Source organism: Myotis yumanensis, unplaced genomic scaffold, assembly GCF_028538775.1.
Source record: "Myotis yumanensis isolate MYYU_CA2020_CCGP unplaced genomic scaffold, mMyoYum1.0.hap1 SCAF_9, whole genome shotgun sequence".
NCBI lineage: Eukaryota > Metazoa > Chordata > Mammalia > Chiroptera > Vespertilionidae > Myotis > Myotis yumanensis.
The window spans coordinates 63,065,010-63,079,032 of NW_027223760.1; positions in this window are offsets into that span (position 1 = coordinate 63,065,010).

Genomic DNA, 14,023 nt, shown 5'->3' on the forward strand with positions numbered 1-14,023 from the left:
AGTCCGCAGCTCACCCATCACCAAGGGTTCATTCTACACCAACTCAGCCACCCCAACCTGTCTGGTAACGAGCTCCTAAGGGTTCTCACAGTGTGAACCCTTGAAACTGGTGGGTTCAGATGGCTGGGCAACACTCGCCTCAAGCCGACCTTCTAGCTTATCTTTTAGGAGTGGGAAATGCAGGCTGACAGCTAGGACTTGCCATGCTTCTGGCCTCTGAGTTAAAATAAGAGAGCAAGGACAGAACCCTAGCGAAGCAAGGGCATGACCTGAGGAAAGGGGAAGCAGGGGCTGAGGGGCGATCTGGGAGGCCCCGGGGAAAGTGCAGCCAGGTCAAGTGGAACCAGCGCTGCAGCCATGGTGTGACCACATGCTGGTGGCTGCGGGATGTACTACAAGGATTTTGCTATTCATAGTGGAAAGATTTTCAGCATTGTGTCCACTAAGGTGCCCTGCCCGGCCCCCAGGTTGGTGCGGAGGGTGGAAATCATTTGAAAAGCTTTCAGCTCTTCCCAAGGCTGAGAACCCCCATCTTGCCCCAAATCTTCTGAAGGTGCTTGGGGGGGGCATACTTTAAAAATAATTTCACATCTTACTCCAAGAAGCCCAGCCTCATGTCACCCTGATTCACTAGTGGCATGGGGTGCTTCCTTGAGTGCACATAAAAAACCCCATGACCTGGGCTCCGTGGATGGTTTAGGGAGATTTTGGTATCCGAAATCATTTGAAAATGATGAAGGGCAGTTTCTATCAGATTCTTGGCAGGGACTCTAGACCTGGATTTTGTACCTAAAAACTATTTTTTTTAATGAAATGGAATAGAAAATATCAACAGCAAAGATATAGGTATGTTTGTTTGTTCACTGGGCAAATTTATACATGTGTGTATGAACCCTGAGTCTCAGCATAAAATGGATTCCTCACACTGAGTCATGACCAAAAAGTTTGAAATCTAGCCCAGTTGGCGTGGCTCAGCGGTTGAGAATCAACCCAGGAACCAAGAGGTCGCCAGTTAGATTCCTGGTCAGGGCACAGCCCAGGTTGCAGGCTCAATCCCTAGTAGGGAGTGTGCAGGAGGCAGCCATCCAATGATGTTCCTCTCTCTCACTGGTGTTTCTATCTCTCTATCCCTCTCCCTTCCTCTCTTTAAAAATAAAATAAAAATATGTACCTAGAATCTGCTCTAGAATATGCTGCTTCCCAGAATACAGCCACCTTTTCCTAAAAAACCCAAGCAACTGGACCAACCCAGGTGTGCAGGTCTCATCTGCAAAGGAAGGCCAACCTCAGAGGAAAGCCACACACTATGAAGGCCAAGACCAGAAGGGAAAGACACCACTGGGGACTGAGCCCGCCGAGTGTGTGTGCGTGTGTGTGTGTGTGTGTGTGTGGAACACCATGCTTCAGGACTGAGTGACAGGGAGCTGGCACCTGGCACGTCTGCATTGTAAGTCAGGCCACCCAACAAGCAGCTCTGAATGGCATCTGTTGCCCTTTCAGTGAAGCTGTGGTTCTGAAGCAACTGTGAATGGGGCCTAGTCTAGCCACGTGCAGTTGTAGTTTTGAGCTTGACACAGGTGGGTTGGCCTTTGTGAGCCTCCCGCTTCAGTGTGCAGAAGGGTCGTCGGAAATTCTGACTCAGGTGGGGAAGAGCAAGAGGGAGATGGTGGAGCTCACCCCCACCCACACCCGGACACCACTAGCAAAGCAAAGCATTCCATCCCCATGATGGCAGGCGGGGCAGTTCCCAGCAGGCGGCAAGCAGGTACAAAGCAAGTGCACAGGACTAGGAGGGTGTTAGGCACTGACAGTTTTTTAAAAATATATTTTAGGGTCTTGTGTAAGGAGCACATATGTGAGTTGTGTGTACATGTATGTGTGTGCATGTGTGTGATTAGATTAAGGACTGGCAGAAAACAGGGGAATAAGAAGAGGGAGGTGACAGATGAATAAAAGTATACATGTCCCTTCCTGGCCTATACCATTTGGGAACAAGGGCAAATTTCCTCTATTCACCTTAAGTTTTAAAATATTAATGTGGTCAGGGAGTTTCTCAGAGGCCCTTTTTTAAACAGCAGCAGGTAAAATGACTGACAGAGGACACACTTAGCGGAGTGTCAGGGCAGGACAGGAGATCACATATCCAGGCCTTATTTGACAGTGGAGGAACTAAAGGCCACATACAGTGAATTATTTGCCTAAGGTCACATAAATGGAGCCAAGACTTGAATTCAAAGCCTCTTTGATGAAGATATTTGACCTATCCTGTGTATTCTGGATGTGAATGTATGATTTGCCACATAGCAAAAAATAAACAAAGCTAAGACCAGCATCTACAGTACAGTTTGTACCTGGAACGTGGTAGGCACTCAATAAATATTTGTCAAATGAATTACTGTCCTGTTTAAAAGATACACGATGTTGGGTCAGATGGCTCTGAAGGGCCCAGGTCTCGTGCTTGACGGCTTCTCTATGAAACATTGCTGACGAACAATCTGTATTGGCCCCTCATAATAATAGCTAACACTTATGGAACACTTTCTAGGTGCTAGGCACTTGCTTTAAGTACATTAACTAAATCTTCATAACAATCCTATGAAGCAGGAACTATCATTATCACCATTTTACAAAGGAAGAAACTGAGACACAAAGAGATGAATTAACACCCGCCCTTATTTCACAGAACTTATTAGAAAAACTAAAGAAAAAGTAAATTCTAACTAATAGCTGTTGGATGGGTTTTTTTTTTTTTCAATAAGAATTTAGGACTGTTAGGGCAATATGCATTAGCCCCACAGGAAAAGTCATTCTAGGCTGTAGAATGGGAGGTGGGCTAGACCCCAGCCAAACACATCCTATTCACAGAATACATTTCCCCTGATGCCACAGGGGTTGGGACTGATACACAATCTTCAGGTGAGCCAGGTGGTAGAGGTGAAATCTCTTCAGCCACAAATCAATCAGGTATTAGTTCTGGGCATCTTACCAAGTGCAATGCACCTCCTTCAAGCCTCACTTGTATCAGAAACTTAGGAGGAATCTAGCAGAGTGTATGTTCCATTAAAAAGGGGATATTGAGCTACATCGTACAATATAGGCAAGATTGAGAGGTGGGGGCATGGGGGCTGAATGAAGAGGATGTGCCCAGGCCTTCCTGCCTGGAATGGAGACTGTGCATCCAGGATTCGTGAGAAGTACGTTTGAGTAATATGAGGCACAGTCGGGTCATTCAGGACTGAGGCCCAGGTGAGGGAGTGTGGCTGATTATTTAAGAAGCCTGTCTAGTTTCTTGAGTAGGAAATAGCCCAACAAGAACTAAGCATAAAGGTCATTCAGTTAGCAGCAACCTATGAGAAAAAAGGGAGAGAGCAGCAGCGTGAAGGCCCAGGGACCTGCATTAATCCAGGCCTGGAGGCAGTCGAAAGGGAGAAAAGAAGACACATCTGTGAGACAGTCTATTAAAGAATAAGCAACCCTGCTGGGTTCTCCTGCAGGCCGGGCCCCGTGCTGAGAGCCGGTGAGCTCATCTTGTTGATCTTGTTGCGTCGTCACAGCAGCTCTGGGAGGGAGTGTAACTGTCCCCATTCTAAAGAAGAGAAAACAGCTCTGGCTGGTTTGGCTCAATGGATAGAGCATCGGCCCTCGGACTGAAGGGTCCCGGATTTGATTCCGTTCCTCAGTTGCAGGCTCGATCCCAGCACTGGTCAGGGCATGTGCGGAGGCAACCAATCAATGTGTTTCTCTCACCTTGATGTTTCTCTCTCTGTCTCTTCCCCTCCCTTCCACTCTATCTAAAAATCAATGGAAATATCCTTGGATGCGGATTAACAACAACAACCAAAAAGATGGAAACTGTGGCTAGGAGGGTCCTGGGAGCCTTTCTCGCCCATGGTTGACCTTTGCATCAAAAAATCTCATTTAGTCCCCATAACAGTCCTAGAAGTAGACACTGCTTCGTCCCTTTGCGAGGTAACACCCTGAGAGTTAAGAAGCAGGTGGGTAGATAAGCTGGGCTAGACCCCAGACAAACAAATCCTATTCACCTATTCACAACTGACGAGGCTGGGAATCTGCCCCTCCTCACAGCACTGCTCCCTACGGGGCCGTTCACTGCAGGCTGCGGATTCTAAGGAGTCTGAACACAGAGGACAAAGTCGTGCCTTTGGGGAAAGACTCCTGGCTTTCTGATCCAGGTGCAATCAAGAGAAAGTCTTACCAAGCATCATGGCTCAGTAAACTCAATGTGTACATTTTCTTCCTTTTTAGTGAACATTTTTATTCCATGATTACACAACCGCTCTTTTTATTTTTATTTTTATTTTTTTAAAAATATATTTTATTGATTTTTTACAGAGAGGAAGGGAGAGAGATAGAGAGTTAGAAACATCGATGAGAGAGAAACATCGATCAGCTGCCTCCTGCACATCTCCTACTGGGGATGTGCCCGCAACCCAGGTACATGCCCTTGACCGGAATCGAACCTGGGACCTTTCAGTCCGCAGGCCGACGCTCTATCCACTGAGCCAAACCGGTTTCGGCATAAAAGGAGACATCATAAACTGTGACAGTGTTGTCTCCGTCTTGTAAATATTCCCCCTTCAGGGTCCTGAGGCGTCTGGAAAAGTAAATCCTCCAGCCGACCAGCAGATGTCTCTGTTTTTCCTAAATGAACTGCGCTCCCTCTGTTCTCAGCCAATACGTTTCAGGCCCAATGAAAGAAAACCTTTCTCAGCTGGTCCCCAGAGATCCCAAAACGCTTGTGTCGAAAAGCAAAGAACTTCCTTCCTCCTTAATTTTTAAGTGGAAAAATATAATGAAATCGTTTCTATATCTACTGAAAAAATCAGCGTTCAAGTCTAATATACCTATTTCTAGAAAATCTTATAAAACCAAGACTCTACTAAAGAAGATATTACCTCACCTTAGTCCTCACTGGAAACCCTGCTCATTGGCAGGCTTTGCTACAATTGGCAGAAGTAGCCAAAGATAAAGTTCCAACTCTGGGCACTTGAAGTTAAAGCTGAATGGACCACCTCTTGTTAATAATGAAACAAGCCCATCGTGAGAAGAGACAGAACACCCTCCTTTTGCAGCCCCTGTGATAGAAGAGATGCTGAAAAGCGTTTAACCAAACACACAGACAACAGAAGGGTGGTTTCCAGAGGGGAAGGGGGGTGGGCGAGGATGAAATGGGTAAAGGGGTTCAAATTTATGGTGACAGAGGGAGACTGGACTTTGGGTGGTGAGCACACAATGCAATATACAGGTGATAGATTGTAGAGTTGTACACCAGAAACTTATATAACGTTATTAGCCAATGTCATCCCAATAAACATAATTTTAAAATTTAGAAGCGAAAAACATTTTTTAAAGAGTTTAATTTTATGATGGAAGTAATTTTTTATTTAAAATATGCCCAAGGCACAACCCAGAGGTTCTATTATTTTCTTCCTGCTGTGCCTTTTCCCCCTCAAGAAATCGGGATTTTAAAATAAAATAAATAATACTTAATATTTGCTGATTTTTGGTCCCTAAATAAATTGGGGTCCCACTTTCAATAAATCCACATGGGCCTTGAGAAATGGCTTCCCTGGGATCAGCAAGCCAGTCCTGCTGCAGTTCTTTCCACTAGCATGGCCCTCATGAGACAGAGAAACCCGCTCGTCCAGGACCTCTGAAGGTCAAGGATCAACCAAAATTAAGTGTGCACATGCCCCAGGCAAACTGTTTACATCAAGACTCAGGTTTCTATGGTGACACCGTTTTACATCCTGACCACTAAGCCAAACTCTCCGACTCCTCTTCCATCACTGAAAACCCACATACACATCAAAGGAGCACGTTGGGAATAGATGGACCCTGATGGAAATGAACCCTCAAGAACTTCCAGCCCTAACTGGTTTGGCTCAGTAAATAGAGCGTCGGCCTGCAGACTGAAAGGTCCCAGGTTCGATTCCAGTCAAGGGCATCTACCTTGGTTGTGGGCACATCCCCAGTGGGACGTGTGCAGGAGGCAGTTGATTGATGTTTCTCTCTCATCGATGTTTCTAACTCTCTATCCCTCTCCCTTCTTCTCTGTGAAAAATCAATAAAATAAATTTTTTTTAAAAAAAGAACTTCCAATAATTATTCAGAGGATCTTGAAATTCCACTTAAAATTCTGATACAGGTCAACGGGTCAACTTAAATTGAAAACCATACTTTCAAATGAAAGGCACATTAGGAGGCTCCACCCAAACACAGCTCTGGTCTTTTTCCAGCAGAATCTTGGCCTGAACCTCCCCTTACTTTTCTCTCCTGTGTGGACGGGAGGGTCACCCTCACATGCGGCACTGATCCAATTATCCTACGCTAAGCGTGTCTAGCTTTCCCTCTTGCACTGTGTATCCTTTTCCTCTGTATTCAAGGTTGCCGCCACACACTCCTGTTCTAGCTCCAACTGTGCTAATGAACAGCCAGAACTCCCTGCCACACTGGATGGCAGGGCCAGCTGTGCTCTACATACTCCCTTTCACTGGAACCACAATGGGAATGAGTCAATCAGCTGGTATTATCCCAACAATGGCATCTTACTATCACCTCCCCTTTTTTACTTTTAGCTGCGATATGACAGGTGAATGCCATCCATCTATTTTGAATGCTGTTCCCCTTATTGGAGCTTGTAGGGGAATCTAGATAGAGTTAGTAAAAAAAAAAAATTCTCAGCAATTGAGAGAGCCACAGCTAACATGGCAGAGCTGAGCACAATGTTAGGACAGGCCTAAAAAGACTTGGTGTTGCATGCCCCTCTCGTATACACTCTGAGAAGCGGGGAGGACCATGGGGTGGAGGGAAGACCTCCTAGCTTAGACAGTACCCAGAAGTTCTCAGATGCCCCACAGTGGGGTGAGGAGGCTCTGTAGCTGTGGGTCAGGGGGCAGAGCTGTCCCAAATGGGAGTCACGGCCAAAATTTCAGGACGATCCATCATACTCCCCAAACGAGGCAAGGTTTGTTTGGCAGAGAGAGCCACCACGCCCTGAATGAGGTGACATTTAAGCACAGGGAACTAGCATCATGGGGAATGGAGCTGGGCCAACCACCACTCACTGGACATCAATAAGCACATGTCCAAGGCACAATACCAGGCCAGGGCCATGAGGTTTCGCAGGCCATGTAGCCCCACAGAGATGGCATTTGGGAGACTTCTTGGGGTAAAGTGGAACTCAGACAGTTAGACCATTTTACCCAACAGATATGAGATTTATCCCCAAAGGGTGGTTTTATTTATTGAACTGGACTAAGTTTAGACTTAAATATGGAAGTGTTTGCATACTCAGTGGAATGGGGATAAAGATCAGGTCAGTTATAAAGAAATAAAGATACCACATTTCCTTGCAAATATGAGTGTGTTGGTGTGAGTGGATTTGCAACGCTGATATAAAAGATGTTTAGGAATCAAAGTGTTGAAAATGCCTGACATGTAGGTACTCAGGAAAAAGTAGATATTACTATCAGTATAATTATTTCACCAGCCTCGTCATTGTTACCACCGTAATAATTCACATAGTCCAAAGCAATTCTGTTCTCTCGGGCAAATTAGAAAAGTACCTCCCAACGTATTTTTTGAGAGTCTGTGCATGTTCCCCTTCAAGGAACAAGTAGTGACAGCTGTGCTAATCCTACGATTTCCCCTAGGCCCACCTTCACCCATGACCCTTTCTTCCTCTGCAGAACTTCTCCCACCCCCTCATCTCACTCCTCAGCCCAAAGCACTCGGGCTACTTTCTTCTGGGGGACGTGGTAGTCACTCAGCTAAAGAAAGAACCCAGCGGGCCTCCAAGGAAGAGGAGCTAGAGGAGGAGTGTGTGTGTGTGTGTGTGTGTGTGTGTGATTATCAAGGCTTCCCAAACATCAGCACGTAAAGGCAAAATGATGATTACTTATGAGCATGGATTTCTGGGTTACTTATAGCAGAAACCCAGAAAATCTTTAATCATCGGCAGTTAAATTGAGCTTAATACACATATTTGCATAAATGAATCTGATGATCAGAACCTCTTCCCACTTCTGTCAATGAGCATCATGAATTTGTCATCAAACTCCTCTTTTGCTTGAACTTTGAAGGTCACAAAAGTTTTGTTCCCCACCCCAGCTCACACCCAACTTTTGCTGATGCCATATTGTTCACCGTGGCAGCTCCAAAATCTTGTCTATTGTTTATAATGCTCCTAAAGACACTTACACTTCCTGGGCCCAGGATGGCCACACACTCAGGATTTTCCACTACAACCCTAATGTTGAATCTTTCCTCCGTTAGTTCTATATATTCACTCATATTTTTTCACACAATTGTACCCCAATGGTTGGTTCTGAAGATATGGTCCGTATTCCTTTCTATTCCCATTCCCAGAGAGGCCAGAGCAGTTTTTCCATAGCTTGCCTACAAAGAGAAGGGGAGCGTTTGGGGAAAGATTTCCAGAACCTCATCCCAGTCCCCTCCTATTCCCTAGGGTGGATGTTTAAAAGCCCACTTTGTGAACGCAGCTGGTCAGAAAACCAATCCAAGAAGCCAGAGTATTTAATCTACTGAGCTGTGACCCTGGAGTGGAATGAGTTCCTTGTTGCTTTTCGGTTACAGACAGACAGAGCCAGACTCAGCAGGCGGGCACCTTCCCTCCCTACTGGCTCCTCTGTAAGCAATGAAATCCTGCTCTGCCTCGCTCTTCTTCTCCATCAAATGGGCTAACAAGGGTGTGATGAGACATAATTGCTGTTTATGGAGCCTCGGCAGCCGAGATGAAAGGTGCCACAGCTGGGTAAAGCTTGTCTAAGACGAATTAACGCTTTGATGAGTGGAGCCCAAGGAAGAAAAACATAACCCGTGTCATCTGAGAATTCTCCTGCTTGCGGGAGAAGCCAGGTTTCACTTCACAGAGGACTTGTGGGATTTTTTTGTTCTCACAGTCCTTGAATTTCACTTCAGGTCTGAGGTTAGAGGAAGTTCTCAAACACAGGGAAATCCAACTCATTAGAACCACTGGGCATTCGAGTCATGCCTTTCCCATAGCCACGCACAGACTACGTGCTCAGTGAGTGTTTACTATGTGGCTCAATGCATTACTTTATGTGCTCAAATCTGTCCTAATGTCCACGAAATGGGTCCCAAGAACTAGGCTGGCATAACAATATCAAATCACAAAAAGATGAAGAATCCCATGAACTCACATGGCATGATCACTCTGAGCTACCGAAAATGTTTATGCTCCATGAAGAATAATTTAGAGAGCCACATGTGTATCCCCTCAGACTGAGGGCTGAGCTTGCAAACAACAGCAAAGTGATACATGGTCCCAGTCATTTGCATTGTTTGAGTCCAGAGAGAGAGAGAGTCTAAAGTAATCTGACAGACTTTTCAACAGTCGCATCAACACTTACACATGCTCATGAGTGCACACCTGAGGAGGCTGTGAATTCCAACAATGATAACCACTGCTCAAAGCATTTGGAAATTCCTCCCTAGAAACTTTAGACAGAGCCTGAGGCCTGCTGTTTTAATATCTGTTACAGTGGCAAATTTTCATATTTGGAGGGTAAATTTGATTCATTTTGACAGTTGAAAAGGCATCAGAACAGATGGGTAATGAGTATTCTAAGTTATAAACCAAATAAGGAGACTGTGATGATGGTGTAATGAGAATTAATTTTCTTACATGGCTGATAAGCTGGCTCTAAAAGCAAACCCAAAGAAACAGTTCCAGAACAGGTTTTTGAGGGTGGATTTGATAACTCTTCCTGCTCCCAGAGAGGGAATAAACCAGCACGAAGATCACATTGCAAGTGTCACTATACTCCACACCAGTGTTAGGACTTATCCGTGCCACCTGCCTCAGCATCACAGACCCGCCTTTGCCCTTCACAACTGCCTGTCCCGGGTCTGAGTACAGACCGTGATGTGTTCACCCTCGAAAAGCATCCACAAAATACAACATTGAGACCATGGATTGAAGAGTCACAGGTTCGATTCTGGTCAAGGCCACGCACCTCAGTGGCAGGCTCGATCCCCAGTCCTAGTCAGGGCGTGCGTGGAAGGCAACCAATCCATGTGTCTCTCTCAGATCTCACATGTTTCTCTCTCTCTGCCTCTCCCCCTCCCTTCCACTGTCTCTGAAAATCAATCCCTAGCAGTTAGGAAGTCTCCCCAAACCCACAAGGGCCTCAAGATAAAGGATGTGATTTAGAGGTAAAGGTGCCAGCTCAGTATGGGGAACAGGGAAGTGAACTTTCAACCAGGTGACACTGGGCTGAGTGAAACCTCCTCATCCTCCTCACAGGCTAACCCAACAGAACAAAAGGGGGAAGAGGAAACGCAAAGGCCACAAGAAATATACATTCCTGATTCCAAATTAAGTATCTTTGTTATTGCCCTTAGAGCAATGATGGCGAACCTATGACACACGTGTCAGAGGTGACACGCAAACTCATTTTTTTGGTTGATTTTTCTTTGTTAAATGGCATTTAAATATATAAAATAAATATCAAAAATATAAGTCTTTGTTTTACTATGGTTGCAAATATCAAAAAATTTCTATATGTGACACAGCACCAGAGTTAAGTTAGGGTTTTTCAAAATGCTGACACGTGAGCTCAAAAGGTTCGCCATCACTGCCTTAGAGTCATGATTTCTTAGCATTGCTCACCTCCAATCCTTTCCAGAAATAATCATTGCATCCAAATACAGCTGTCCCTGCACATCCACAGTTTCCCTTTCTGTGGTCAACAGCAGTCTGAAAATATTAAATGAAAAAATTCCAGAAATAAACAATTCTTACGTTTTAAATGTCCTGCTCTTCTGAGTCACGTGATGAAATCTCTCGCTATCCTACTCCTTCCGACCGGGATGTGCGTGAACTATCCCTTGTGCAGCGTGTCCATGCCGCAGACGTTCGTCATCACTTAGTAGCCCTCAGCCGTTAGATGGACTGCGGCGGTGTCACCGAGCTTGTGTTCAAGTAACCCTTATTTACTAACAATGACCCACAGTGCAGGAGGGGGGTGCTAGCAATCCGGACATGCCAAGAGAAGCGGGAAAGTGCTTCCTTTAAGTGAAAGGTCATGTATGTATTGGAAGACACATAGTACAGTCATGTACCCCAAATGATGACATTTCAGTCAACGGTGCACCACATATACAAAGGCAGTCCCATTATAATGCAGCTGAAAATTCCCTATCACCTCGTGATGTCATGGCCGCCTTAAGTCTTTTATGTTGTTGTTAATCCTCACCTGAGGGTATTTTTTGCATTGATTTTTAGCGAGAGTGGAGGGGAGGTAGGGAAGGGGGAGAGAAAGAGAATCATTGATGTGAGAGAGATACATCAACCACACGCACCCCCAAAGGGGTGGGGATCAAGTCTGCAACCCAGGTACGTGCCCTTGATTAGGAATCAAACACAAGATCCCTTCGTCTGAGGGCTGATCGTCTAACCACTGAGCCCCAGGCAGGGCCTAGACGCTCTCTTTTCTGCAGGTTTCAGGCTCCATCCCCAGTGTATGTGTGCAAGAGGCATCGGTCAATGATTCTCTCTCATCACTGATGTTTCTATCTCTCCTTCCCTCTCTCTTCCTCTCTGAAATCAATAAAAATACTTTTTAAAACAACCAGGTATAAATTAAGCAACTTCAAAGTTAAACCGAATCTGCAACACTAGCACCCAAGTTCCTAGTGCAGTGGTTCTCAACCTTCCTAATGCCGCCACCCTTTAATACAGTACCTCATGTTGTGGTGACCCCCAACCATAAAATTATTTTCGTTGCTACTTCATAACTGTAATTTTGCTACTGTTATGAATCATAATGTAAATATCTGATATGCAGAATGTATTTTCATTGTTCCAAATTGAACATAATTAAAGCATAGTGATTCATCACAAAAACAATATGTAATTAGATATGTGTTTTCCTATGGTCTTAGGCTACCCCTGTGAAAGGGTCGTTCGACCCCCAAAGGGGTCGCAACCCACAGGTTGAGAACCGCTGTCCTAGTGACATTTCAGCACTCATCACTAGACTCCAAATTCCCAAGAAAGGAACCAGCTCCTGTCTCCCAACGGCCGCCGCCAGCCCCACCAGGATGGTGCATCTTTGGGTCATGGTTCCAGTCGGCTGAGGCTGGGAAGGGGAACAGAGCCCCCGAGGACCAGCATGGCTTCTTAGTCATCAGAGCTCAGAGCAGACAAGTTCCCCAGACTCAAGTGACCCCTGCAGCCTCAGGAAGTCCCGGAGGGACAAAGAGCCGAATCCCAGCACAGGGGAACAATTCAGGTACCCAGGGAGTAAAACTGGGGCACAAGAGGGAAGCTTCATTACAGGAAAAAGATAGCAGTCAGCGAATGTGGGGCGCACAGCGAGGGGAGGGCTGGCGACACGCTTGAACAATTGCCTCTCTTGCAGAGACCCAGCCACTGAGCCCTGCACGGGGCAGGAAATCAATGAAGATCGTCTGGCTGTTTCATTAATTAACTCAGCTTATTTAGCCAAACCAGGCCTGCTGCCCCTCCGAGGAAAACGTGGATCAGTGTGTCAGTGAGGGCCACAGCCCCCCAGCTCAGAAGGGAGCTCGCTTAAAATGCAGACACCATTGAAAATACAGAATCCTGAGCTCTGGGAGTTGTTCAAAATACAACTGTACCACACTGTGGGCTGCGCGCTGTGGATGGGGACCATCCTGATCGAATGGGAAACTGTTGCATACTGGATTCTATTTGCCTTGAACTTCAGGTAAAAGTGATCTTTTTTTCTCCAGTTGAACAAACTGGGGGCATTGACAGCATTCATATAAGCACATCTGGGTGTGAAAAGGAAGGAAATCGCACTTCTAATGGAGTCGGAAGCCCTGAAGGGGGAGCTCTCGTGCACTTACCATTCCTCGCAATCTGCATAACCAACAGGAAGAAGCAAGATAAGATTTCTTTTGAAGAGGGAGGGCATTTTTTCCATAGGAATTTCATCTCCTGCTTTGAAGAAAAGGAAGCTCCCTCCCTGCCCGGCACCAATGCACTAACCACTGCTTGTAGCCAACGAGAAACGACCACAACCTCAAACTCTTGCTCTCCTCCAATCAACTTTTGTTCAAAACACCCCTCCCTGATTTCCTCCTAAAACCGAATGAAAGCTAACCTTCCCTTTTTCTCTTCAGACTTGCCTATGGTTTGCCATAGCTTGCTTGTCCCAACTTGCAATTCTCTGCTATTCCCGAATAAACTCATTTTGCCGGGACCTGGGTTTATCTGGCTGGCTATTTTATGTTGGAAGTTGACAGGGTTCAGTGAGATGTGGTCCATGGGTGGAGGTTATCTTGCTCCTGCCTGCACACTGGACAGGTTTTCCCAGACTCTGTTTTACTCACAGGCCCCAGCTGCAGGGCCAGGCAGCCCCAGTTTCTGCTGCAATCCCTATGGCAGGATCCCAGCCCCACCCTGTACAGACCGGGCTGACAATTGGGTCATTCTCTCCAGACCGCAACCCTGCTCCTAATTTGTTCCCTGTGAGCCCAGTGGCCCACAAATCTCTAAGTCCCAGCATCTTACCTGCCCTTGCCATATCGACCCAGACCACAGGAAGGGCTGTTGCCTTCATAGCCCTTACTAGTTTCTTTTCTTCATTCAGACACATTTATTGAGCACCCATTGTATACCAAGCACTGAATAAGCAAAGTGAGAGCGGTTTCCAAGTCTCCACAAGAGTGCTGGTTGTTGTTAATTGTTTTAATTTTCTGTTTTCATTTTGGTGATAATTTTTTTTAAAAAAACACCTGATATTCTACCATATAATTCAGAGTTTATATTTGTAAATAAATTCTTACGAAGTAAAGGCCTAATGATATCGCGTTGTGATAAACAATGAAGAGTCCAAAATAAGTGGAATAATTTAAGTAGTTAGGATGCCAAGCTCAAAGGAACCTTGTAGTAATCAGAACCACATTCTCATTCTGTCCATCGACCCTATCTTGTACCTACCAGCTTGTAAAAGTCCATTTATTGTGA